Consider the following 13227-nt stretch of genomic DNA (forward strand, 5'->3'; position numbering starts at 1 on the left):
AGTGAGACCCAGTAGAGCCTACTCTAATAGCGCTTTACTATCTGCACTTTGTCTCTCAGTTGGTAATTCATCCTTTGAGTCTCGGTTGGTGTCTGTGAGTTTCAATTAGGATATCTTTGGAAGCCAGCAATTTTCTCATGCAAAGCCTATTGCTGTTAAAACAAAACACTAAAATTACAAAATAAACACCATAGAAGTCCAACGTTTTCTCCATGGTCCTATATAAAAGGGTGTGGTGGTCCTATTGGACTCAATGGGACCATGAAGCAAAATAGTGGCTACTATTTTGACTTGTCCCAAGTGGTGACATTAACCAAGATGCTGGTGAAGTCACATGGCATGTGCTTTCTTTATGGTATAATTATCAAAGGTAGCAGTCAAGTCACATGATGGTTCTATCTTGATGAGAATCCTCAAGTTGTGTGTGCAGTAAATTTTGTCATATTTTCTGTTCAAGTTGAAATCAGCTGCAGAGTAGTGAAATTACATCTGTCATCTGGGTATTTGAGGTTGTTGTGTAACTGACTTTATATGGATGGTAAAGAACATAGTGAAGGGAGAGCAAAAGAGACAGGCACATTAAGGAAAACACTAAAACAGCACACACACACACACACACACACATACACACACACACCACACAACTCCCACATGATTCAAGTCATGCTGTAGGCTGTTAAACCATTGGGAACTCACTCAGTCAATCTGCTCTTATTTGTATGGCTCTCAGAAAGGAGAGGGAAATGGCAATGGAAGAGAGGAAAGGAATTCAAAGGGATGTGATTGAGTGTGGGTTACCCCCGATCTCCTCCCAGATTTAGATCCAAATGTTGCTTTGGGGTTGATGCATGTGACACAGGTAGTCATCCACATAAGCATCATTGATCCTTCATCAGAACAACTGAAGGGCTACAGTCTATCCATCTATTTACAGACATAGTGAATGTGGTGTGGAGGAACTGGGGGTTTTATAAGATACAACAGGGGAGCCATAAATGAACGAAGTTTACATCTTCTGGTTATTTCACTACAGCATCAAGTAATTAGGGGGATTTGTTTGTGTTTGTCCTAACCAGAGATTCCAAGGTTGCCATCATCTCAGGTCAACATTATTGTCCAGAAATTTTAGATCCATCTGAGGCATTTAGGTTTAAGCTATCATTTACCATACACACTGGTATTCAACTTATAATAACTATTACTGTGATGACAATAAAAATTACTTGTAGATATATAATATTGAAGGTATAAAGTCTTTGCATCATACTGTTCAACGTATGATTTCCCTTCATAAATATTGACAATTCTGTGCAGATTCAAGTGGAGGAGCTACCAGTTTTCTTTGGCCTTCATATTTGCTGTTGAGGAGATCAATAGGAACACTCACATTTTACCCAACACATCTCTAGGATTTGATCTATATCACGTCCCAAGCAATCAATGGCATATTCTCCAGGAACCTTTTATGTGCCTCACAGGAACTGGACGATACTTTCCAAATTACACATGTAGAGGACCAAAGAAGGCTGCTGCTTTACTTACAGGAACATCATGGGCAACCTCTGCACATATTGGGAGACTGCTCAATCTCTACAAATATCCACAGGTGAGGGCTGTGAGGAAAAAAGAAACCAGTATTATACTGCAGACATTTCAGGTGTTTTCAAATGTAAAGACGTGTTGCTTTGAATCATCCATCTATCAAAGCAAATAAATCAGGCATTTGGTTATATAGCTTCATATACTTTGCTTGAGATAAAACAGAATGGGATGGAGCCAATACTGGTTGCTTCAAAAATTCTGTCTTTGAGTAATTCTATAAAGTTTTTCAAAAAGAAAACAAAAGTTTAAAACACCTTGAGTAGCAATTAGTCTATACCAATCCAAGGTGTCACCTCAGGTCTTAAATTGTGTTCTATGTCAATGTTTTCACTTATGTTTCCTATTTCCTTCAGCTTACTTTTGGGCCATTTGATACTATGCTAAGCGACAGAGCCCAGTTCACTTCTCTCTATCAGACAGCACCCAAGGACACATCTCTGTCAAAAGGCATTTCCATTTTGATGGTTCATTTCAGTTGGACATGGGTGGGACTGGTTCTCATAGATGACCACAATGGGGCTGAGATTCTCTCAGACCTGAGAGGAGAGATGGACAAGAACAGAGTGTGCATAGCTTTTGTAGAAATGATTCAGGACAACTTGATTTCCTCCACTGAATTTTCCAGAACAACTTACCTGAAGATCCTGAAATCATCCTCAAATGTGATTTTCATTTACGGTGACACCGAATCTTTACATGGTATAATCATAAATACAGGGATACGTTTAATGAATGGGAAAGTTTGGATCATGAGGTCACAATGGGATTCAACCACTGATTTTGAGTTGTTCATATTTGATTCATTCCATGGGAGTCTCATTTTTGCACATCACCGTGCTGAGATTTCTGATTTTAGGAAGTTTGTCCAGGCATACAACCCTTCCAGATACCCAGATGATGGTTATCTTGCTGTTCTGTGGAACACATACTTCAATTGTCCTTTTTCTGGACCTGAGTGTAAAATTCTGAGTAGCTGTCTACCCAATGCCTCCTTGAATATGTTGCCTAAAAATGTTTGGGAAATGGATCTGAGTCCAGAGAGTTACAACTTATATAATTCTGTGTATGCTGTGGCTCACAGTCTCCATGAGATGACACTCCAAAAAGTACAAATTCAGCCCCATCAAGCTGGGGAGGCAAATTCCTTCCCTTGGGAGGTAATTTCTCTCCCTGTATGTTTTTAATCAATGTTTGTATACCTGTAAATTTTGTCGACATTTTAACCCAGTGACACACTGAGGTTTTACAAAAGCACACATTACATGATTGTACATTGTGGCAGGTTTTGCAAAAAAGCACATGAGAGACTGTTTGTAATTTCACATATAGAAGTGATTGCCGACACATGTCATTGTTCATGAGAATGGGTGGCAATAACAAGGTTTAAATGTATGTCATTATATACTTTGTGCTACATTTAACCTCAGATTCTTCCCATGATATAATACTCAATTGAAACCTCATTATCTCTAAATACATTACAGAACAGAAATAGGAGAACTATATCCTTAATGGTCAAATGCTATTAGATCCTTATGGTTAAAATTCTGAAGCTATGGTTATGTCTCCTAATTGACCATTTTTATTACATTTTGGACATAAACACCACAATTTACAAACTGAAACTTTGAATAGATTATTTAAATATTGTGGATGCAGCTAGCTCTTAACATTGTGGGTTTTTGCTTGAATTCACATTCATCAATTTGTTTATTTGCTTGTTATTGTGTGCTTGTGTGCATCAGTTCTTTCTTTTGAAACTAACTTGTGATGTTTTATTTGTGCTCTTATAAATAAAGTTCACTTGGGGAATCAATGGAAAAAGCCAGCCACTATGCTAAGCTTAGAGGTCAGGCAATAGTAGCACACGTCTTTAATCCTAGCTTTTGGGAGACAGAGATTCATCTGGACCTCTGTGAGTTCAAGGCCATGCTGGGACTAGATCCAGGGGTGGTGGTACATGCCTTTAACTAGTTAACCATGGAGGTCTGGAGGTCTGTACAGACAGACAGGAAGTGAAAGAGCTGGGTGGAGAGAGGAAGTAAGATGGCAGGGCAAAGAAGGGTATATAGGTGTGAGGATACAGGAAGTATCTGTTTTGGGCTGAGGATTTCCTAGTGGTAAGAACTGGTGGCTGACTCATTCTGTCCCTCATATCTCTTAGCTTTCTCTCCAGTAACTGGCTCCAGGTTTTTTTTATTATTAATAAGACCATTTAGGAATTTGGGTTATACTAATTGTCCAGAAACATTTTCACAATATTCATATTTGGTCTTCATCCATTAAAAGGTTCATAGCCTAGTATAGCTAGCAAATGATGGCAGGGTTTTAGGACAATGAGACCCATTGCTTTACTGGGTTCTGTTGAACCTTTCTGGGTAGAAATTCATCATCAAATTCTGCATCTCTTTTAGCTTCACCCTTTTCTCAAGAATATCCATTTCAAAAATGGTGCTGGAGACCTTGTGGTTTTGGATTCACAAAGGAAATTAGAGGCAGAATATGATATTCTCAACTTCTGGAATTTTCCAGATGGTCTCAGAAAAAAGATGAAAGTTGGAACATTTTCTCCAAAAGCTCCACATGGCCAAGAACTATGTTTGTCTGACTACATGATACAGTGGGCCACAGGATTTACAGAGGTCGGCTGGATCTTATCTCATTGTTTTGATCTTTATGTCAATAGACATTTGTTTGTTGATTTAATGATAGTTGGTCCCTTAATCAGTGCCCATATGTACAAAAAATAACTACTGTTATATGAGAAAGTATCTGTTGCCTTATTCTGAGAAATGGGATTGTTTATTTTTCTACACTTTATTTTCTGTGTGTACTTTTTTCCATTGATAAATACAGTGTCTATTTATTAAGATTACATTCCTATCATGAAACCACCTGGCAAAACTACTAGTTTGTCTACCGATTTTGGAAATATCAGTGTGTGGTCATTTTGCTTTCAGGTACCTGGTAATGCACAGTTGCATGGAGTGCACTTGTGCATGGTTTAATTACATGTTTTGATGCTGAAAAATGGAAGCAATATATTAAACAACCAAAAAAAGAAAAGAGAAAAAAAAAACAGGCAGACATAACTTAAGACCATAGACTTTATTGAGTCACACTTGGTATGAGCAGTTCATAATGATTCAGGCATTCATTGGCAAGAGCCTGAAAAAGTGAGACATGTTGTGTCTTCAGTCAGGAAGTAGATTGATATGAACACTACTCTTCTTATCCCTTTTTGTTTTTCTTTCAGTCCTTAGCAACAACAACCAATGAAATAGTACACATAATTATAGAATATGTAATCTCTCACAGAAGGTCACAAAGACTAGGTCATATGTTTTTTCTGAATCCTGTCAACCTGACAAATGTTAGCTAAGCATCACCATTGATAAACAAAGCTGCTCACACCAGCTATCAAGAAGTACACAATAGGATCAGTATGTCATTACACTTGCCCATTTAGACATGTACTCTATGACCTAACTACTTATTTTGCCTTGTCTCTTATATTTTCACAATTGTTCAGATTTCTGTTGTCTTTACATCATTGTTTGAACACGTTTATCTTCTTTGATATACTATATTGAAATTAGAAACAATGCATCAAAACAGAAAACCTTCGAATAATAAATGTAAAGCTTCCCATATCATTGTTCTATATTGAAAAATATCATTTTTATTATTTTAAAACTATACTCTCATGAATATTTTCCATTCTATATTTAATTCTCAGCTTCCTCGCTCTGTGTGCAGTAAGAGCTGTGTTCCTGGATTCAGAAAATCCTCTCAGGAGGGCAAGGCTGCCTGCTGCTATGATTGTACTCCTTGTCCAGACAATGAGATTTCCAATGAGACAGGTAAGTGTCAGACTCACTGGGATATTTCCTGCCTCTCCACAGTGTTCAGCAATGTCTAAGCAGATGAACAAGTTCTGTGAAGTAACAGCTGAGATAAGTACTCTGATTCTTTCAGTTAGAAGTAAAATATTGTAGTTCATTTTTTTTTTTTAGCAATTTGCATGGTTCTCTTGATATTGAATCTCATACTTAATGTGTTGCTGATTCACTACAGCCATTATTTCTTTCACAGTTAAGCTTTACCCATCACAGAGCAGACTGTTTTATTTCACAATGGCATTTAACACACACACACACACACACACACACACACACACACATCCATCACACACACACAGTATAAATTACTGACTTTTCTTTTATTTAAAAGCATATTTAGTTCATAATAGTTAGCACACATTGAAGCGTTGGTTTCTTATGGCCCTTAGCTGGATAATTTCAGTCACGATTCTATGTTCATCAGGAGTGATCACAAATATCATATTTGATTTACCTATGTACATATTTAAAATTTTTTATTTTATATTTTTCATTTTGCTTTATCTGTGAATGTTTTGTCTGCTTGCATGTATGTACACATGTACTTGCTTAGTGGACATCAAAGTTAGAAGAGGGCATCAGATCTCCTGGTGGTGGAAGCACAGATATTCTGGTGGTGGAGGCACAGATAGCATTGACTACCATGTGAATTTTTGCAACTGAAACTAGGTCTTCCTTAAGAGTAACAGTATCTTGAACCACAGAACCGTTTATCTACCTTTATCTTGTTGATTTTCAGTATAAATAATATTCCATATCCCCTTAATGAGTATATTTTCTCCCCTGTTTTCCTCCATCCCTATCAAACTATGTATCTTCCATGGTGAGGGATATCCTTTAATACAATAGGTATTAAAGATCTTAAACATGTTGTAGTCAAATATATATCCACTGGGGAGGTATGGTAAAATCTTATTATGAGAATCTTACATCAACACACAATTTTTTAAATTAATAGATGCTATGTGGCATAATTTGAATGTAGTTTGTATCTCCTCAGTTATAATTTGATTATTATATGTGATAAGTACTCATTAACTCATTTTATAAAAAAGACTCTATTTTCTATAAAAAGTTAATGGAATCCTTATTAAACATAGAAGACAAAAAATTATGAAGGAATGTGTTGTGACAACAAGTTGAAATGACACATTACCACTTCCATTAATGGCAGTGTTGTGAATAGCAAGGCATATGTGGACACCCTTGTTCTTAGAACAAGACAGGACACTGAATTTGACGGATCCTCCTTTCCAGTCAAAGGTGGACATAGTAGAGGAACCTAATGTCAAAATATGTCCAAGAAACAGAACATAGGCATGAGACAATTGAAACAGTGAAAGTGAGGAGCACACACAGACACAATGTTGACTATAGAAAGAAAATCAAAGAGGATTCCTCAATCTTAACACTTATGTCTAATGAGATTATTCATGTATCAACAGAAATGTTTTGAGTAACATCATGGTTTTCCTGAACATTCAGATGTTTTAACTTTGCTTCATATAGATAGAAACTTTCAATTTTTTGGTTTCTTTAGTTTGCCTAATTTCAAACTGCATATTGAGACTGGCTACACTTCCCATTGAAGATGTAATGTGCATATAGGTTCTTTGAGCACATTTGTGCCATAGTAAGTTCATGCACATGGTAATTATATTCATTGAAGGAAACTCAAAACATCAATATCAAACTCCCCATCCCACATGGTTGCAGATTAAGTTGACACATTGAAATATTTTTAGTAAGAAAGAAGAAACTAATACATAAATGCTAAATATTTCAAAACAGTGAATGCTATAACTCAAACCACATTGAATAAATTGGGTATATATTAAAAATTATGTTTAAATCTCGATGAAATATTTGTCATGACTTATTTACTCTGTGCTTTCACTAAAGAATATATGAAGCACTTATATGTTGTGCATATGAAGCATTTATCTTCTGTTAGAAACTAATAGGCATAAACACACGGGGTATAGTAGAGACAGAGTGTCTTGATCGTGAAAGGGTAGCAAGAAGGCACATATGGAATAAACAGCAAACAAAACGCTGATCATGGAATGAAAGATTCTGTAGGCAATATCAAAATGATGAATTCCATAGATTTTTTAATTAGAATTTTCAAACAAAATTACATTTCATATTCCACTTTGCAAAACTATGTACATTATACGAGAAATATGAAATAGAAATATTTAATGAAAATATAGGGAAAAATATATTGAATTCCTGATGAAACTCACAAATTATTGTGGTGATATATTGTGTATCAAATGAAGTATGCCTGAGGATCAGAACAGAGCTAGTCACTAAATTAAACATAGAGGTCAAGTAGAGTGGCACACACATTCAATCCTAGCACTTGCAAGGCATCAATCTGTCTGGATCTCTGTGAGTGAAAAGCCACCCTGGATTACATGAGATTGATTCATTCCAGGAGAGAAACAGAACCAGCCAGTAATAGTCACATACCTTTAATCACAGCTCCTAAGATCTCATGCTTGTTGCTACCAATACTTGGAAAGCACACATAGCTTTAATCACAGCACTAGGAATTAAGTAATATGGCCTGGCAGAGAAAAGTATATAATGTGTGAGGAGACAGGAACTAAGTGCCTTTCCACCTAGGTCCCTGTGACTGATGACACAGAGGAAGACAGTCGGAAGATTCATGGAATTGGCGAGGTGAGACATGGCAGTGGCTTTTCCTTTGTCTCTCTGATCTTTCAGCATTTACGACAATATCTGGCTCTAGATTTTTTTATTATAAGACAATTTAGAAATTCAAGCAACAAATTATAAGTAGTAAAGAATCAAAAATTATTCCATGGCATATTAAAAATAAAACAAGTATTTTATGTCTTCTATTAAATAGATATTTTCTCCCTGAAAATGATTAAACAGTTTCTCAAAGGAAGTTTTTCCATCTTTCAGGAATCTAATAATTCTCATTCCCACAAGTACAGTCAGAGAAATGAACACAATGAAGAATTAAATCAGTTCTATAGGAATAGTTAACCTGAATCTGATGACTGAGAATAACATTACAAGAAAGATATTTCAAAGCACATACTCCTTATAATGAACTCACTTGACAGAGTCACACAAGGTAATTCAGAAGGAGGGGATCCTATGATCAAGTTAGGTTTATGCAGTTTAATTCAATAGTTTATGACAACATAAATGCATAGAAATATAAATTATTACTTAATTGAATTATATTAAGTATAACAATGAAAAGTATACACTTGTTCACATTATGTCCAATGAAGATAGGCAATATTGATCTAGAACGACTGATTAGAGAGCATTTAGTAATTATAACTATTGAGCACTGATTTACTTGAGTCTGGAACAACAGAGGAAATGTGGGCAAATACCCGAGAGTTGGTGTTATGAATTGGCTAGAGATAAAAGGGAAAAATGAGCAGAGACTCATAATAACTTTAATTCCTAAGTAGATATGGATCATTGTGTGAAGTGTCCAGAAAGTCATTATGCAAACACAGAGAAGAACCACTGTCTCCAGAAAGCAGTGTCATTTCTGTCCTATGAAGACCCTTTGGGGATGGCCCTCACCTGCTTGGCCCTGGGCTTCTCTGCACTCACTGCTGGTGTTCTTGGTGTTTTTGTGAAGTACCACCACACTCCCATTGTCAAGGCCAATAACCAGGCCCTCACTTACAACCTGCTCATCACTCTGATCTTCTGTTTTCTCTGTCCATTGCTCTTCATTGGCCTTCCCAACACAGCCACCTGTATCCTGCAGCAGAGTACATTTGCAGTTCTGTTCACTGTGGCTCTCTCCACAGTCTTGGCCAAAACTCTTACTGTGGTTCTGGCTTTCAAAGTCACAGTTCCAGGCAGACTGATAAGGTGGCTTATAATATCAAACGCTCCTAACTTCTTTATTCCCATCTGCACCCTATTCCAAATTGTACTCTGTGGAATTTGGCTGGGCATCTCTCCTCCCTTTAGTGATTCAGATGCTTAAGCAGAATATGGACACCTAATTATTCTATGCAACAAGGGTTTCACCATTGCCTTCCATTCTGTCCTGGCCTACCTCTGCTGCATGGCACTTGGGAGCTATACTTTGGCTTATCTGTCCAGGAAACTGCCTGACACATTCAATGAAGCCAAGTTCATCACTTTCAGCATGTTGGTGTTCTTCAGTGTGTGGGTCACCTTCCTCCCTGTGTACCACAACACCAAGGGGAAACACATGGTGGCCATGGAAGTCTTCTCTATCCTGGCATCCAGTGCCGGCCTCCTAGGCTGTGTCTTTTTCCCCAAGTGCTATATTACTTTGTTAAGACCACATAGGAATGTGCTTTCTCATGTCAGGAACAAAGCATATTCTAGAGGAAAAGTTAATCTTACAGCTTAGTATGTGATCTCTTAATTACATGAAATTCTTTAAGACTGTTGAACACTAACATAATTGTCAAAGATAATATAGAAATTTAATATTGTATATATGTACATATATATTAATTTTATTCATTGATGAAAGTCATCTTTATTTTCTCATCTCCTATTATTTACACATTTGTTTATATTAGAAACTGATTTCTAATTTGGAAGTCTTCAAGCCTGTTTAATACCAATCCAGTTGTCAGAGATCATATCGCAATTGAAGATTTTCTGTTTGTTGGTTTCATTTATTGGTGAAATACACCCTTATTCTCCCATCTTCTAATATTTTGGCATATTCCTCTAAATTAGTATGCTTATTTCAATAAAATTATCTCTCTCAATTAATATCAAAGAAAAAATGAATGGGATATGTCTGTATTCTTCACTTCTTCAACATTGTATGACTTTACCATCATAGTCCCAAATGTTTTCATTCATATCCATGTGTTTTTGAAGCACTTGAAATGTTTCCTGGATTCATCATGCTTACATTTTTCATATGCTTTTGCTATGAACAAAGGCACATTTAAGAAAATGAATATGATTTTGACATGAATATATTACTGTCAAATATTTACATAATGAGATGCAAATTAGAGTAGTGTGAAGAAAAAATTATTTCTTAATTATAATGCAGTGTCAGATATCAGTTAATCATATACATACCGAAACAATCAATTACATGAAGCTTCTTTTAAATCTGTGATTTGAAAAGCCCATCTGTAATCACTTCTGTACAACATGTGCTCCTATCTATCTATGTCCAGAGATATCCAAATGGTTTGTGTGCTCAGTCATGCACAATTCTTCAATTTTGAAAAATTGTTCTATATTTTTTTCAACTGAAACTGTTATTTGTATAACATCTACACATTTATGAGTACTCATTTCACCATATTGTATGAACATTCCATAAAAGATATGACATTTTTAGGAACAGAATATCTGACTCTTCTAATTTCTTTTGTAATATATATTTCCATAAATTTCTAAGACATTATGTGCTGTGTGCCTTGTATTATGTCATTTGTCTGTAATCAGTTTTTTATAGTTCACAAGTTGTATACTTTTAATAATAAAGTAGAGGATAAATTATGTCAATCACTATAGTAAAACTGAAAATAAGCCAGATTCTAATTTTGAGAATAGGTTTATCAGGGTGATTCTTAAAATACATTTTTGTACAATACTTTTTGATCATGGTTGTCCTCCCTCATCTCCTCCCAGATCCTCCTTAATAGCTCACCCACTCAACCTAATGATTTTGTTTCCTCTCTATTTAGAAAACAAACAGGAAAGAAATCCAACAAAACAAAACAAAAAACAAAGAAACAACAACAAAACAATGTGAAGTATGTAGAATACATGGAAATGAAGACACATACAAATATACACACACACACAAAATACTCCATAAATTTACACACAGGTGTATATACAGACTGCAACATAATCTATTGTAATAGATGTTGGGGGGTAACTAAGCAACATCTTCTTTGACTTTAGGTCGACTCCATGAAATGGAAAATATATCTGATATTGTTTTCATGTGTCAAAGCACCTTAAGCAAGACAGCTCAATGACCTGGAGTAAAACCAAATACTACAGTCTATTAAAGGAACACAGCAATAAAATGAATACTAATGACATTCTGCAATGTATCAGTGCCTTCCTCAACTGTTGTCAAAGTAGCTTCCTTCTCATGCAGAGCCAATATAGAGACCCACATGGAGATATTATGCTGAGAGTGGTACCAAGAGAACAAGGTAGATGCACACATGAACTCACAAAGTCTGAGGCAACATGCACAGGACCTGCACCAGTCTGTACCAGATGAGTTTCTAGAGCTGAAATGGGAAGCATTCATATTCCTCTAATACTAACCCTGTAGTTATGTCCAATTGCTAGCCAATTGCAAATTAAAGTCTAGTTGTCTGTAATAGAGTCTCACAAAGGCAACAAAATCTTCTTTTAAGTATAGGCTGCAAATGTAGCACTAGATTGCCAAGAGAAAACAAGCTCAATGATGTTGTAGTGTCATAATGTCCTCTCAGGGCTTTCCAATTTTTCTCTTTTATTTTATAATATGTATTTTGTATATGCATTTTGGCTTCTAGATAAGTGGTTTTATGAAATTCCTGCAAGTGTGAACAAGTGGGGTTTCTGGGTCTACATTGGTTTTTATTTTTTTATTTTTTTAATGTGTGTTCTTGGGCAATTTTCCTCTTGTGTGGTAGTTTTGTACTATTTTTGGTGTGGTATTTTTTGTTTCATATGCTGCTATATTATATTTTATCTTATTTGCTTAGAAGCCTGATTGTTTTCTTTATTTTTTCATTTTTTTAATGAAGAAATTTTCTACTCATCCTACATACTAACCACAAATCCCATCTCCTTCCACCACCAACCCTCCCTCTCAAGCCACCCCCCATTCCCACCTCCTCCATATTAACATCTCCCATGGGGAGTAAGCAGAGCCCTGAACACTGAGCCTAGGCAGGTCCAGGCCCTCCCTGCCTCACCAAGGCTGTGCAGTGTGCCACAATACAGGCACTGAGCTCCCAAAGCCTGTCCATGCACCAGGGATGGAACCTAATCGCCATGACAGGGTGTCCCCCAAACAGTTGGAGCTAAGCAACTCTCTCCCATATCCAGAGGGCCTAGCCCAGTCCAATGAGGGCTCCACTCACTAGTCCACAGTTCAGGGGTCTCTACCAGTGTAGAAGGTCATCTCTGCACATATTCCCATCATGATCTCATTGTCCCCTCCCTGACAAATTCCTTCTCTCTCCCATTGACTGGATTTCTGGAGCTCAGCCTGGCACCCAGCCATGGATCCCTTCATCAGCCTCCATTAGTCACCGGATAAAGGCTCTATGATGAGAGTTAGGGTATTCACTAGGACTGGTCACCAGAATAGACCAGTCCAGGCACCCCCTCGATCACTGCCAGCAGTCCAAGGTGTGGTCATGGTCATCTCTCTGGATTCCTGAGAGCTTCCCTGGCACCCTTCCTCTTCCCACTCCCATGATGTTTTCATCTATCACTGTAGCAGGAAATCTTAAAAAGTCTTATTAATAAAATCAAACCTGAGGCCAGTTATTGTTGTGAATGCTGAAAGATCAGAGAAGCATAACAAGCCACAGCTTCCTCACCTCGCCAGTTCCTCAGCTGGTTTTGTTTCCTCAGGACTGCAAGCTTCTGAGTCCTCATCCAGAATGGATCTCAGCTGAACTGTGATACTCCAAAGCCTGAATGCATAAGCAGCCAAATGCTTCTAGTTTCTGGTCCTCACGCC

The 13227-nt window shown here is 36.9% G+C and overlaps 1 pseudogene; it reads left to right on the top strand.

Moving 5' to 3' along the window:
* The first annotated feature begins 1314 nt into the window (after nt 1-1314).
* On the top strand, nt 1315-9900 carry LOC118575675 (annotated as a pseudogene).
* The last annotated feature ends 3327 nt before the right edge of the window (nt 9901-13227 follow it).

Source organism: Onychomys torridus, unplaced genomic scaffold (assembly GCF_903995425.1).
Source record: "Onychomys torridus unplaced genomic scaffold, mOncTor1.1, whole genome shotgun sequence".
In the NCBI taxonomy this organism is placed as follows: domain Eukaryota; kingdom Metazoa; phylum Chordata; class Mammalia; order Rodentia; family Cricetidae; genus Onychomys; species Onychomys torridus.